Source organism: Trachurus trachurus, assembly GCF_905171665.1.
Source record: "Trachurus trachurus genome assembly, chromosome: 23".
Taxonomy (NCBI): domain Eukaryota; kingdom Metazoa; phylum Chordata; class Actinopteri; order Carangiformes; family Carangidae; genus Trachurus; species Trachurus trachurus.
The window spans coordinates 15,437,424-15,453,022 of NC_139912.1; positions in this window are offsets into that span (position 1 = coordinate 15,437,424).

Consider the following 15,599-nt stretch of genomic DNA (forward strand, 5'->3'; position numbering starts at 1 on the left):
TTTATCCACACCACTATTACGCCACCATTAGTCATGGCATCTGATGACAAGGGTTAAAATCCTTTTCTCTCTCCCCCCTTGTCTTTGTCTTTCATCCACCCTTTCAGCTCAAAGCACCTTTTAAAGGGTCATACTCCAATTTTTTTTTAAACGTTTTCCTATCTCACCTTACATTGTCTGACTTTGTGTCTGCGTTGAGCACGAGAGAGGAGCCTGTCTGGAGCCCGACGAGTGGACTGGGCCACACACACTCAGACATACACACTCATGCACACATAGGGCCAGTCGCAGGGGATTCTTTGTCAGGGCAGTTACAGGGTGGTCTGGTCTGTAAGTGTCAGTAAGTAGACTCATCTCTCTTCATGTGGTTTGTATGCGTGGACGTTGTAGCTTTGTGTGTGTCCTACACGTCCTCCAGTACATCTTCTGTAAATCACGTGTACACAATGCAATATGAAAGCAGATTTAGAGGTTTAATTTTAGGATTTACCAGAACATTTGCGACTCAAGTCGAGAAACAGGAAGAGACAATGGCTGTGGCTGCAAAGATCCCTCCAGTGAATGCTAAAAATTTCTAACCCTCAGGGCAGGGGTGTTGAAAATTGGCTATTGGGCCCATAATTCAAATTTCCCCAAACTCGTATATATATCATCTGGGGGGGCTGAGTGGAGTCCAACGCAGAAGGTTTGGTTGAAATCGGGCCAGTGGTTTCGGAGAAAATTACCAAAAACCAGACTATTTCCAAAACTTCTAACCCCCGAGGGTGTCGAAAAATGGCATTTTGGCCCAAAATTCAAATTTCTCCAAACTTTAATATATCCTCTGAGGGGCAGAGTGGAGTCCAATGCAGAAGGTTTGGTTGAAATCGGGCCAGTGGTTTTGGAGAAAATGGTGAAAGACCCCTCCAGCGAATGCTAAAATTTCTAATCCCCGGGATGTTGAAAATTGGCTTTTGGGCCAAAGTCTTTCGCCATTTTCAGAGTGCAGCCTGCACTACTTGACTCATACAGTAATAGTTAATATTTTACGTCAGCCTCATGGTGGCGCTGTAGGAACCATGAATGCCTGAAATCATCCAATAGTTGTTGAGAGAGTCTGGACTAGAGTGCTGGAGTAAGAGAGTAACGACCAAGGGGGCAGTTGTCGGTCTGAGAAGTGAAGCTCACTTCCGCGTTCAAAAAACTGCAATCCTCTCGGCTGCCACTGGGGGCTGGTGTCAGAAAGCAGCATTCTCCATAGACCCCCATGTTAAAATCGCTGATTTTACATCCTCAATAAACATGATCAAAGCCTGGTGTCATCACGTTTTTTGATCTCAATCGATAGTTTCTACCCCCACACACACTCTGAGGGGTAATTTTTTATTTATTTAACTCTACCGTTTTACTATTATTAGGTTTAAAATTGCACTATTGCAACACCCATATCCTGCCACTACGGGCGCATAAGGCTTACCACGGGACTCAATGTAAGTGACGTTACTCTCTTTCCAGCACTCTAGTCTGGACATGCTACGGTAACAGACATCGCAATCACTAGCTTCCCGCTGCTAGCATGTTTGGACATCCGTGAGTGTTTGCATGTCTGTCTACACGCGTTTCTTCTCTCCTCCTTCACCTTTAACCTTCCCTCTCAGCGTCCCACAGGCTCGCCAACATTAACAACGTGAGTCCGCAACAATCATAATATCTTTTCCTGTAAAGTCTGCCATCTGCTAAAATGATGAATCTAGATGAAATGCGATCCGCCCGTACCTGCGATGGCGCTCTCTTTTTCGGCACACTCGCAGTTTTACAGTGGCCAGCGTGACATAAAACAGCTTGACTGACAATTACTGCTCGCTATAAAAGGTGGAGAATATACAGTAACACGTGCTTTTCACATTACCATTAGGCTTTTGTTTGAGCGTGCATACGTTATATTATGCATGCACGGGGGAATCAAGGATTGTTTTGCCACTTGTGGTGAATAGAAGCTGAAGATAATATCACATTTGGGGATGATGTCAGCTGTAATTGAGGGCATTTTCAAAAAAAATGAGGCAAATGTGCAGGCATGCAGAGCGTATCAAGTGTGTTGAGAGAGAGGTGCTATTTGCAGAGAGAGAGAGAGGGAGAGAGAGAAAATTGCCTGACAACTGTACATGCTGCCTGTGAGTAATGTTGCCATGAGGAAGTACGCCCATACAAATAAGCTCTGTCTTTAAGCTGTCACTCAGCTATTCATCACCCCATGCGTTTATTCCTAGGGAATAGAAATGCTTATCTCATGGTGGCGGTGTTTATTTTCCTCTAGATGTGTCACAAGAGCTGCAGTCTCAGTGTGTGTCCAGGATCCTCCACACCTCCAATCAGGTGGGCGATCTGTTATTGTTCGCCCCTGTGCGCTTCTCCTTCCTCTGCTTCCAGCTGATAGTGACCTTCAAGAAATACCTCTATTCAATGATATTTGACTTGCATTTTGCGCGGGTAATAGCTCCTGTACATTTTGTCCAAGTAACCTTGAAACTTTCCACAGGTTCCTCCTACATCCCGCCAAGATACTATCAAGTCTCTGAAGATATGCAGTATATTGCTATCCCCCAAATGTTGTGTCTTTACTGTAATACTCTGGCTCCTGCTGCTCTCCACTTAAGATGACAGTAATAGAAAACATGTTGGGATGAAAAAATATGTTTCTGCTTTATTTAGGTCCTCTTCATTTTCCACTTCAGCCAGTCTTCACAGTGATTTGTGCTCCTGTAGGTTTTTTAAGCAGCATACATCTGGAAAGTTCTGGAAAAGGTTATAGGGAGGTTTGGGTTTTTCCACGAATGCAGATTGTGCATGCTTTTGAATCAGTTATTGTAGGTCAAAGAATGTTTTTTTTTTACCACCCTAATGTGATGTGATGTGATTCAAACTGATGTTTTAAATACTGAAAATCCATTATTGTAAAACCTGAAGGACTGAAATATACGCGACATGTATTCACTCTAGATGATTTGACAAGCTCAGAAAGGAGAGAGGGAAGAACAGTAAAAGTTGGGCATGGAGAGATCCCAAGCACATGGGAAATACATCGGAGAGTAGTAAGAAAGACGAGCTGTGTATGTTTGTGACATCATTATGACCTTGTTACTTGGTTTGAATCATTCTTTTCTGTAGGGGTTGAAAATTCAAAGCCTCTTCAACCTCTGACTACACCCAGCTGTGATGTAGCTATGGTTCTGCGCGTCATCACAGCTGTACAGATTGTGGAAAATGTTGTTACCACTGCTGGACTTAAAAGCACAGACTAATATTTCGACTGTGTCCTCATCTGCCTCAAAATGGACAAAAACACAAGTTAAAAGTCAACCTGTAACAGATCCACAGTCAGTCAGTCAGATAGTACTGTAGATGAAACTGTATCAAGTCTTTTTGGACAGTGCATCCAAAAGCCTTTGCCACACGGCGGAAGACATCACAGTGGATGCACTGCATTGTGCGTACAGTTCAAATGAGGTAGCTGGACCTCATTTTGATAAATGTGGGAAAAGGGGAAGTGGCTGGGCTGTGTGTTATCTTATCTGTGTACCGTCCAAGCCACTGACTGTGCCGTGTCCTAGGAGTGACAAGCACAGTTGTGTGTGTGGTAGCTGGCAGCCGCCTCGGGCCTGTCTCTCCATACAACAGAGGGAGTCTGGGAGACAGTGCAGAGGTTTCAGCTCATTCTCGCCTCGATGTTCCACTGCACTATGGGCTGATATGTACAAAACTGTCCAGAGGGAGGAAAAATGTTGTGAAGGAAAGTAGAGTGTGATTGAGCTCAGCCCATAAGCTCGGATTTGGCCAAAGAGCAAACCGAAGACATTGAAAGACTGCAGGCCAGAGACATTTAATGAAATCTTCTAAATGACATATGGGTCAATTTGGCTCCAATAACCCTTGAACATTTGAACATTTGGTTCCAAAATGAGATATCCATTATTGGAAAAAGGTGAAACTTTGTCTTGCCAAACAGCACACAATGAAATCGTGAAAAAAAACTCCATTGACAAAACACTTCTACATGCTCAATGCTCTTTATTTTAGAAACAGTGATTAATTATATTCACTAAAAGTCCTTTTTTTCCTTTAATATTGCATCTTGAAAGTGAACCCCTTGTTTTTTTCTGCAAAGGCAACACTCCCGCTCCAGTCAAACCTTTTCAACTTTGGACTTTAAAGTCGACAAGCTGATTGATTGACTTATGGACTCTGGCCAGGGTGTCCTCATTTGAACTGTCTGAATCAGAGAGGCCTGCACTGTGGTGGGAGATAAACTCAGCTCTCTCCAAAACCGCAGCAGGTGGCCCGTGTTTGGGTTGTACGCTAGCTCAGTATCAAGTTACCTCCGTATGCACATGTTATCAATTAGTATAGATCCACAGTGTTGTGGAGCCGATTGCTCATCGCTTTCTGTCGTCTCTCTTCCAAACCCAAAGATGTGAAGAGAAAAACAGTAGTAAACAAAAGAACCTGGCCCGGCCTGCAAAAATGCAGTTTACATTTCAACAGCTTCTATAATCAGTTAGGTGTTGAAACTTCAAATAAACCTGGTAATGGGTGGTCCACTGGTTAAAGGTTACAGGTTGTATCAAAAATCTCCTAGCAACTGTGACAGGCACCATCATAAATGTCCATCAGTGATGGATTGACAGTGGATATATAAAACCAAGGCAATAAAAATGACAGCTCGAAGAACTGTGCTTAGTAATTTGTAGGCACAGGTATAAGCACAGCATGGCCTGCAGATAAATTCCTGAGAAATGAGACAGACCCTGGAATCTGACTGGACCCATCGGAGAGGAAAAAGTTGTGATTCCGAAAATCGTCCGTCACTTTAGTCCCATTCAGAAATATGTCTGGGACTGGTCCTATGTGAAACACTTGTACAAACACAGACTTTGTCCTTTTATACATTTTGGCTGTCGGTCTCTTAGAGAGCTGCCTCCGGGGAAGGGTCTCCTTCCAGTCATTTTCCACTCACAAGAAACCATAACACATCCTGACCTGGCTGTGGAGACCGTGACATTTCAGGCAGTGTGTACGCACGAGAGGCAGATGCATACAGAAGAGATGAATATGAATTAAGGTAACAGCTTGAAAACATAAAAGAGACAATCTGACAGTAGAAATGCCAAGATGGTAGCAAAGGGCATTAATACCTGTCTTGGCCCTTAATGAGAGGGTGGGATATTGATTCAGTCTTTGAACTTTATTAAACAGTGAATGTTGTTTCAGCTGTCAAACCAAAACCCAACTGATGACAAGTCAAACAAACGACTTCTATTTGGTATATTTGAAATCCTCCTTGCATTCCTGTGTGTGGCATTACATTAAAGGAGTTCCTGGTCGGCTTTGATGTGACCACAGCTGAAATGTACTCTGCAACAGCTCTTCCAGGTAAAAGCAGTTGAGGCTCTTCCAGTTCTCATAAGCTGAATGTTAAATATTTCAAATGAAGCATCATGTGGTGTGTGCATGGTTGAGTCTTAAAAGTTTGCTAAGCAGGTTTCCCCATACTTATCAAAGCTTCCATGATCTTGTCAAACACATCAGATGGATCAAGGGAAACCCTGTAGTCCAATGTTCACATGGGCAAGAGAACATATTCATCAGGAGGGCTAACAGACTCTATTACCAAACTTGACCCCCAGATAACCATCTGACTCCAGTATGTGGCAATAGCTGGACATGTCCACGTCCAAATTATTGCGAATCAAACAAAAGTGGCGTGATTTAAGTGGTCAAGCACCAACATCTTGGACCGTAGAGTTCAACACATCTCTGGCACACTCTCCCCTGCTAAGGATGTGTCCATATCGGAATGTGAGACACAATGCTTTATCAGCTTCTCAGCGCTTTTGCACCATCTGTACTTCATCAGTGTAATCTGCTAAACACTGTTCAGCAATCTGCAGGTAAGCACGCAAAGATACTTCTCCGGGATTGTTATTGTGTGTCTCTGTCAGGGTTGTCATCAGTCCTGTTGGTGTCAAGACAAGACAAAAATTCTTGTTTCGCAGCACTGGGCAAACTCATGTGGTACAACAGAAGTATGATGTGAATGCATGGGAAAGTTGCATTTTAATGAAAAGATAATATTGGGGGAAAACAAACCAAATGAAATTAAAAATGAAAAAAATATATTCTTTATTTGTAATAATAGCCTCAATAATAAAATTTACAAATACTGCTGCATGGCCTGGGGGAACTTCTCATACCACCACTGACACTGAATGTGTAAACCACTGCACAAGATAAATGAAGCAGTTTAGCACTATGGCCCTTAATTTTTTGGAACCAATTTGCTGATAAATATGAGCTGGATTGGCCAAAGCTAATACAGGCGTAAATAACAGTCATACAAATTGTGTTTTATTGCCATTAAATCCAGATGTTCAGTTATGGGAGCATTTGGGGTAACAGGTAGGGCCTGTAGCCTCGTCAGGAACTCTCTAAATCCCTCAGCTCTCTGCACTGGGCCTGATACAGCTCATTAAACTGTGATTATACTGCTCCCAAGGGTTTGGGCCCTGGACCAGCTCATTATAAAGGCAAGAGAAAACAGGGCTTGCAGAATGAGTTGTAACAATGCAGTGTGCCTCCAATCAGTATCATCTGCTATGGTAGTTTGTCTCAAAACAAAGAGTTTAGGAGTGAACTTTTGAGAAATGTATTAGCTTATGTAGGGCGCACAGAAACATTAAGCAGGAAACTAAAGCTTTACCTTAGAAGAGGAACTTGTGCTTGAATGTGCCATAGTGTGCTACAGGCGATTACCATCAGAATTAGCGGTTGGCTGACCCCCGCCGCCCTCCCAAACACTCTATTCCCAGGCTAATGGTGTGCTCCTCCGCTCACCTATCACAGGCAGTTATACTGGATCTGGTAGGACTTGAAGCACATGTGAGGGAGTCTGGTCAAATTAACCTGACCCAGTCAAGAGTAGATTTTAAAGGCAGGTGTATGAGAGGAAATGCCTGGGAGGTCTAGTCTTCACATTTCTGTGACTCTTTTAATCAGGGTGCTTAATCACTTCTTGGCAGAAATTACATCCCAAGATGCTCAAGTTTATTAAGGTAATTCCATAAAAAGGTGAATGGGTGTTAGCCTTTACTAGTCAATGTTCTGATTTAGTTAAAGCGTCTAATCAGTGGGTTTTTACTATAATAATACAAAGCTACATCCAGCGGCTGATTAGGGCCTATACCTTGGCAGAACAACTGGAAGTAAGGGGAAAGAGCTAACCTGGCTCTATCCAAAGGCTGACAAGATATAATAATGAACTTTAGAGATAATAGTAGACAGATCCTTTGCCACTAGACAGAGCCAGGCTATTGGTTACCACCAGCTTCAGGTCATTTTGCCAAGATAAGCTAATGGATAGCTGGCTGTATCTTCCCCAAAACGCTATTTAGCATACAGGTATGAGGAATGTCGAGTAGTTCAAAGAAAGATTTGCTATTGCGACATAGCCAACATTAGCATTACCATGAACAAGAACTGACTTTAGTGGTGACCAACGGCAATGTTTAATCTATCACATCTTTTCTTCTGCTTAAGTTAATATGCTAACCAGCTAGCCCTGGATCATATTAACCGATTTCATCACTTTTCCTTAGTGACTCACTGCAGCCTCCAATATGCCCTGAAGACACAACTGCTCAGACAGCATATTAAAACCTCCTGTATCATAAAGACAACACAAACTGAAGGTCCTGTCAAGCTACAGTCATCACCACCCGCACCAGGTTTAGCAGCAGGGAAGACGTACAAATCACCCATTTACCACTAAATAAAAGACAATAAACTTGATTGTTCTGCGAAAGATTGAAAGGGATATCTGAGATGTAGAGTTACAGCTTACAGACGTCACTCAAACAGCATGGTTACTCAGGCGCCATTTCGCCAGTGAAAGCACTTCACTGCCATTAATCATCATCATTTCAACAATCTCTGCCTCTCTGTCTGTACTTCTGTTCACCTACTTCTGGTTGGTATTTCAAGCAGGCAAAGATTAGAAGTGGTGTCAAGTGTCCTGCTCTACGTCTGGCAATGTAACCTCCCTCCCATGTTTTGACAGTCATTAATGAGTGCAGATAATGCATCGACTGAGTGTTAAAGCCTCTAATGGAGAGCACATCCAAATGTATGCCAAAACAAGCATTCTTTGTGAAGAGTGGGCAGGATGTTACTGTAATACCTTTGACTGTTGCCAGAATGTGGGGATTGGCCTCGATGATAGCTGGAGTGCACTGGATGCCAGGCTGAATACCAAGACAGTGAATTTACAGAAGATGCAGACTGAGGAAACAATGGCTTTAACAGATACCAGTGAGACCATAAAAAGCTCAGTGGAGACACCAGAGAAAATAATAAATGTAATTAAATCCTTTATATCTAAGGGAGCAGTGTTACTTTATGTGTCAGGATACAACTTTACAATTCATTCCCTTTTCTTCATTTCTCTCTTTCTCTCCAGAGTTTGGTAACTCAGCCCCAAACTCTGGTCCTTTTGTCAACAAGTATTGGTTGGATTGGAATGAAATTTGGTATAGCCATTGATGGTCCATGGAAGTTGCCATGAATGTTGATTATACATACATACAGACAATTGTTGAATTGAGGTAGTTGGCACTAGTGGTTTAAGGTAGTTGGCACTAGTGGTACATAAAATGTTTGCTCATTTTATATGATAATGGAAAAACAGGTATGGCAATTCATTTCAGACATACTTTATATACATTTGTTTGTTCAGCTTTACCACCTAAAGTCTGATTATGGCCGCAACAATGGTGGAATATTGTTTATTCTGTTTTAAACAACTAGGATATCTGATTCTGGTGTTTCCTCTGAGAAATTCAGCATGATCTGATGGAGCATTCCCACCCTTCTTTTTTTTCAGTTTTTTTGTCCACTGCTATTATTTGCTGTCTGCTGCTTTTATTTTTTATGTCTAACTGCACTACAGTGAGACAGACAGAGGGGAAAATGGAGGGGCATGACATGGGCCAGATTTAAATGCATAGTACTGCGGTCACATACCATTCATGCCAGTCTGCTTGAGTAACCAGGACGCCAGGGCTTTAAAAATGAAAATTCTTAAACTGAGACAGTATGAAATATGAAGGACACTGTGGAGCTGAGATGCAGGACAGAAGCCCCGAGCAGCTCTCCACCTCATTCTGGAGAGAGCTCATGTGTCATGTTCCCCGGGAATCAGCTCAAGTGTTACACAGTGCTGGATCTACACCATGAAAGGGTGGTAACTGTCGTCCTGTTAACAAAACCGAGTCTGTGCACCGGATGTGTTTATTTTAAAATCTCCAGTAATTACTTAACTATGCCTTAAAGATACGCTCGGCAGAAGAAGAATGCTGTGTGTATATTTAGAGTAAATGCTGGGATAGTTACAGTCAAAACACTATATAGCAGCGTTAATACACCACTGACATTAAAATGAACGGCTTCCTGGCACTAATGTGCTGGAAAGTCATTCAAGGGAGACCTCAGCACTCATTTTCTATTAACGTTACACAGAACATTTGCAAATCTGCGCTGTTGAGAGCTGTGGTTGGTGTGCCATAGGGAGAGCTTTCAAACAATGGACAGAAGGGGTTTCCGCTGCTTTATGATGGAGAACCTGAGCCGTGGCCGCCTGCCATCCACAGTGTACGGCTGCAGTGAAGAGGAAGGAGCTGGCACCAAACACAGAAATGTGAGGGTGCATGCTCAGATGTGAGGGCACACACATACACACACATCACTTTGATCTTCACAGTAGTTTGATGTTTGTGCTGAAAAGACAGAATAATCAGATCCCAGGGAGTGTTTTATCCATTAGTGCCTATTTTTACAGTGAGGATGGTTATAAAAGCTGAAGAAAAACAATGTAAAAAAGAACTTTCACTGCAGTTCTATCACTAATCTTTATTCCAAGAAAGTCTCAGTATCACAATAAAAAGTGTGAAAAAACATCTTGCTTCTGCTAAGTTTTCGATTGAAATCTGTGGTTAGGCTCTTGAAAAAGTCCAAGTGGTTTCAGTGCAGCACACACAACCTCTCACACACACACTCATGCACACACACTCTCACAAGCATTTCGGGGAAGCTTGTTTTTTTGCAATATTGTGACTGACTTATCATGGGAGGTCCAGACTTCTGCCATATGCCGAGCCTGCAGGTGCAGGAAGCTGACAGCTCTAAACACTGGGCACATTTTGGTCTATCACGCCATCTTTTAAAACTCAACCCAAAGTGTTAACTTAAGAGGCACGCTTGCATTGTCTATGAAGTTTTTTAAACATTTAGTAAAGTATTTAATTGAACTGGGGCCAATTGTTCTCCATTATCCAAATGTCTTGTGCAACCAAACAGCAGCAAAGGTCAGGGGGGGTTTAGATTGTGTCATTTCTGATTCTTCCCTTGTAGATTCATTTTACATTGCAACTTGATTCTGTAAAACTGTTTCTGGTTTATTGTCTCTAGATTTACTGTAACTTGAGATGTGACCTCTAAATCTGGAGTTACCATCAAATGCAATGAACTTTTTCCATTCAGCTGGCTTTTTATTTATTTATTATTATTATCCTTAAGTAAGAATTGAAAACTGGGTGAGATGTTAATTTTTTCAGTGTGGCCCACAATTGTTCTCAAATCCAGATTGCACTGGACTGACATGCAAAGTGGAAAGTGGAAGTGGATTAATGCATGCTTTTTTTCACTCTTTGCACAGCTGTGCAGCCTGATTAAAAACACTTACTGCACCCTTTGAACATTTTAGAGAGATTAAAAACATGAAAGGGCTTTTCACTGGAATCTTAAGGTTGAATCTGAAACCCCATCTCTGTTGCAAAAAAAAGTAGAGGCTGCAGAATGTAATAAACAGTAAAGGTTTGAAACAAGGCTACTCTGACAAATATTGTCTTTGGAGTGCAGCCAGATTCTTGTGCTGATGACTCTGTGCCAGAGGCAAAGCTCATCCAAGCCCAGAGTACTCTCAAGTGGGCCTGAGTGTTGTTTTGGAGTTTGAGGCAAAAGAGAATAGGCCAGTGGCTCCCTGTGAGATAAGCTATTATAATCCACTCAACACACACAAACACAGAACTGCCCAAATCTGTGTTTCTTCAAAATGTACGCTGAGCAGACATAAGACAGATCAGGCTTTTGTTGAATTTTGATAGGCCGTGTATGAGTAGTTACTTGTGTTACGGTCCACATGCAGGTAATCCTAGTTTAGCCCAAACTCATCTAGCTTGGCTTAGTCATTCATGAACTGTGTGCTGCCCCATTGTTGCACTATATCCTGGCCTTTGTGTGCTCCTCAACTTTCACTAGAAGGGACTTTTTGGATACTGTGTGTATGTGTGTGTATCTGTGTCTGTGTGCCTGTGTGTGTCTGTGTCAGTTTTCATACCATACATATTTGCATTTTAGAAAGTACCATACTTTTATCTGGTATCTGTGCATCTGTACCTTGCTTTTGCATGCCATATACTGTACATGCAGAAAGTCCCAGAATTTCAATTTTGTCACGATGTCTTTGTCTATAACAAATCATTAGACTTAACTCTCAAGACACCATCTGAATTCTACATCCTAGTAAAAATGTAATGACGAAGAAAAATCTGTATGCAAACAAACAATCTGAGGACAGCTAGATGTCTTTATGTAAACTATGTAGAGATCCAGCAGCCAGTTATCTTAGCTTAGCATAAAGATGGGAAGCAAGACAAAACAGCTGGCTTATCCCTGTGTTTATAAATTATGAAATCATTTTCATAGTTGCACGGCATTGATGATTGTTGTTTGGATTATGTACAGAGCAACATGTCCTCCAACCTAAACAACCAATAAGCTTGTCGTTGTTGTTGTTGTTTTGTTTTTTTTCACCCTCGCCTACGTCCCACATGAAAAAATCCTGCAACTACAGCGCAATGTGTATTGGACCTCGGTTGTCATAATAAAAACAGCTTATTAGTGGTTGTGCCATCATTAGGGAACAAAAATGACTTAAGGCAGAAAAAGTTCTAGGGTTAGAAAAGGGTCATGACTTCAGTTAACACTCCTGCATAGATAAAACTCATGCTCCTGTCATAACTACTGCAGCCACTGGATGTCGCCTTAAAGGGATAGCTCAACATTTTGGAAAATTGGCACATTGCCATAATCCCTATAGTTTTAGGAGTAGGTTTGTTACCTTTAATTGTTGGTGCAAGCTATTTTTAGAACGGCGGAGCAGAGCCACGAGCCGCTCAGAGCTATACGCTACGGAGGCTAATGGGATTTCTTGGTTTCCCCTCATCAAACTCATCAAATATACAATCCAACAACTCCAAAACACTCTCATGGACAAGTTGTGACCTGCACATTCACCACGCTGTGAGATAATAATGGAACGTTACGAGACAGAGTTGTTTTCAAGGCAAATGCAGAGACTGCTGGCTGAAAAACTGCCCCTGACGGGAACACGCATCAGCCTTGAAAACAACTCTGTCTCGTAACAATCCGTTATGTGGTAAATGTGCAGGTCAACTTGTCCACAAATGTTGAACTATCCCTTTAAAAAGAAAAACATAACTAAGCTGCTAAACTAACAGCCTATGGGCTTGTTTTTAATCGAAGTACAGTTCTAATCAGGGGCAACATTTTTTAACCATTTAAGTGATATATGAATTGCACTAGTAGAGTCACTGGGACATTGGTTGCATGGTGGGTGTTCAAAACTCAGGACTCAGACCAGAGCCCTGTTTCCAGTCTCTATGCTAATCTAAACTAAACCACAGCTAAAGCTTAGCCTCATACTTAACATACAGACACAAGAGTGCTGTTGTCTCATCTGTCAGGAGGAAATCTTCCCAAAATGTTGAGCTAGTCTTTTATTAAGTAGCTTTTGTGACTGTGTTTACAGTGTATGTAACTAATAGCAGTGGAATATGTTTTTAATGTAACTTACTGAACCCTGCATACTAGGATGTCTAATCTTAGCCTGAGGGCTCTGTCATCCTTCCCATGCCCCACTGTCACACAAGCACGCAGTCACGTCTCCAGCAAAGGTATTTCCTCTGTCGTTATTATCATTATTAATAATATTTCTTTTCATAGCGACCTGGTGAGGACCCCTGTGCTTGGCTGCATAGCTTGCATTTTTACACACAAGCTGTTTATACAGCTGCATATCCTCGGGAGCCCCGTTTGGGCTGAGTTGGGTAATGCAGATGTTTGGGTTCTGCCTGGTGCCATCTGGTAGCGCTGGCTCCCAGAAGAACTCAGCTGGACGTGGATTTCATGGTTGAGGAGGAGGGCGGAAGGTAGATATAGTGTCAGGGAGATGAGAAGTGTACAGTGCGAAACGCCTGAAGAGAGAAGAAAGAACCCGAGAAGCAAGGGAAGAAAAAGAAAGACAGAAGTGCGATGAGAAAGAGCAGAGAGCTGAGAAAATGAAAGGGGGCATTAGTTAAGAAAAAGTGATGGAGGAGGGGTTTAAGGTGGTGAGAGGGGAGAAGAGGGATTTAGGTGTGTAAGGAGCCAGTAAGTGGATATAGGACAGCAGAGGCAACTGCATGGAGGGAAGGAAAGTGGTGGTAAGGGGGAGGGACGGGGCGGAGGGGTGGTGTGGATGGTGGGAACTTAGCGTGTGAAACTGTGGGCATTAGGAAGCAGGAAACAACAGGTCGAGGGGACACAGTGCAAGTGTTACATTTACTGTTCGGGTAACAGAGAGAGAGAGAGAAAAAAAATCTCATATGTGTTGTAATTTTCATTTCCTCACTGACTTAAAAGACAACATATTGCTCTGTAAGATTTACAACTATTGCGTCACTGAAACCCATGAAACACACACACACACACACACACTTTATCAAAAGTATCAAAAGAACAGTGACAACTTTATGAGTTTATCACATAATACTCTGAGACATGAAAAGCGCACTACAGCCATGCTAACAACTCCATGAGGGTTTACTCTGGCGCAGAAGGCTTTGAGCTGTGCTAATGTCAGTGTGCTATTAATGACAACGCTATGCCAACATTCAGAAGGTAAAATATTTACCTAGGCTTATATTTTGTGTGTTTTATGGACCCTCTCACACACAGATTGCTGAACTGTAGCAGGTCATGACCTCAGCACTATTATCCTCCAAACTTCTGAAACAATTCAGTGATAAACAATCCACATGTAGGCTACAACATTAGGACTTTGGTTTGCTAATCGGTTTTCTTGGCTCATTAATCATTGCACAGATTCACCTCAATATTGTTTTCTATGACCCACGGGGTATTCATAGTTTATACTAGGCTATGTAGCCTACAAAGAAATAGCTACATGAATATTCCATATTAATGTGGTATGTTTACAGAGACAGTTATGTTCCTAGCTGGGGGCAACCGCCATTCCGACATCCCACCAGTCTGACATAGGCCCCTAATTGTCTAAATGGCAACACTTAATTTTCTATCAAAAGTCCCATCATTCCGACAATTTTTGCCTCCTACGGTCCGAATGATGGTATTTTTTTCTTTTTTTAAACATCCTGCCTTTCTGACAATTCCTTTAATATCGTATTTTTCCCCCAAAAGATTTTGCACTGGTTGGGCTTAAAGGCAATGATGAAAGGAGTTGGTTACGTTTAGTAAAATTACCAGGTAGAGGCTATACAGGCAGACTAGTCCCTGTCTGCACAACCATGTGGGTATTCCTCTATCAGCACATTTCCTTATTGAAAGCCTTGTCGGAATGGTGGGATGTTCGCATGTCGGAATAGCGGTATGTCGTGGTGGGATGTCTAAATGGTGGGATGTCGGAATGACAGCATGTAACCGTTCTAGCCTATGGTCGGATATGATGGTGTCTAATTTTAATTTCCAAATTTTTGTTGATTAGGTAGGCTATATTAATTATTCAGTCTCATCTAGCTTAACATTGCAAGCAAGCCCAGGAGGCCGTTAAGGAAAACCGAATGAAAACACAGGTCTATCAATTCAACACAAATTTGAAATGTGAAACATATTTAGTGATAGTTTTGCTTAATGCAGTCTGGCCCATTGGTAACCATTCAGATTCAAATACCATTCACGCAGGAATATGACGATATCTGATGCGTTGAGATTTCATCGGTGCATCAAACTGTAACACACACACACACACACATATGGGGGCTAAAAACTTTTCAAGCCTTTTGAACATGAAAAAGTACATTCCTAACTGCTCTTGACTGATGGACTCTCACATCAGTGAACAAAATACTTATGGGATATCGCCAGAAACATCACTGATCCCAGAACTGTTCTTCTACATATTGAACAGATTATACATTTTGATTGCAAACATATTCCCAGCAGGTTTTTGTTGAATGAATTAGTCAGTCAATCAGCAAGGCTGTATACAGCTGTATTATGTTGAAAGAGGGTCAAAACTATGAAACATCTGGACAATTATGGCTCTCCAGCTTTTGAACAACAATCATGCGACTTTGGCACGGAGAGGCCTGTGCCATTTGACTCATCATTGTTGTCAGAGAGCACTGGCTGGACCAATAATGACAGAAAAACATCATGCTTTGTATAGTGATCAGGAATATGTAATCAGT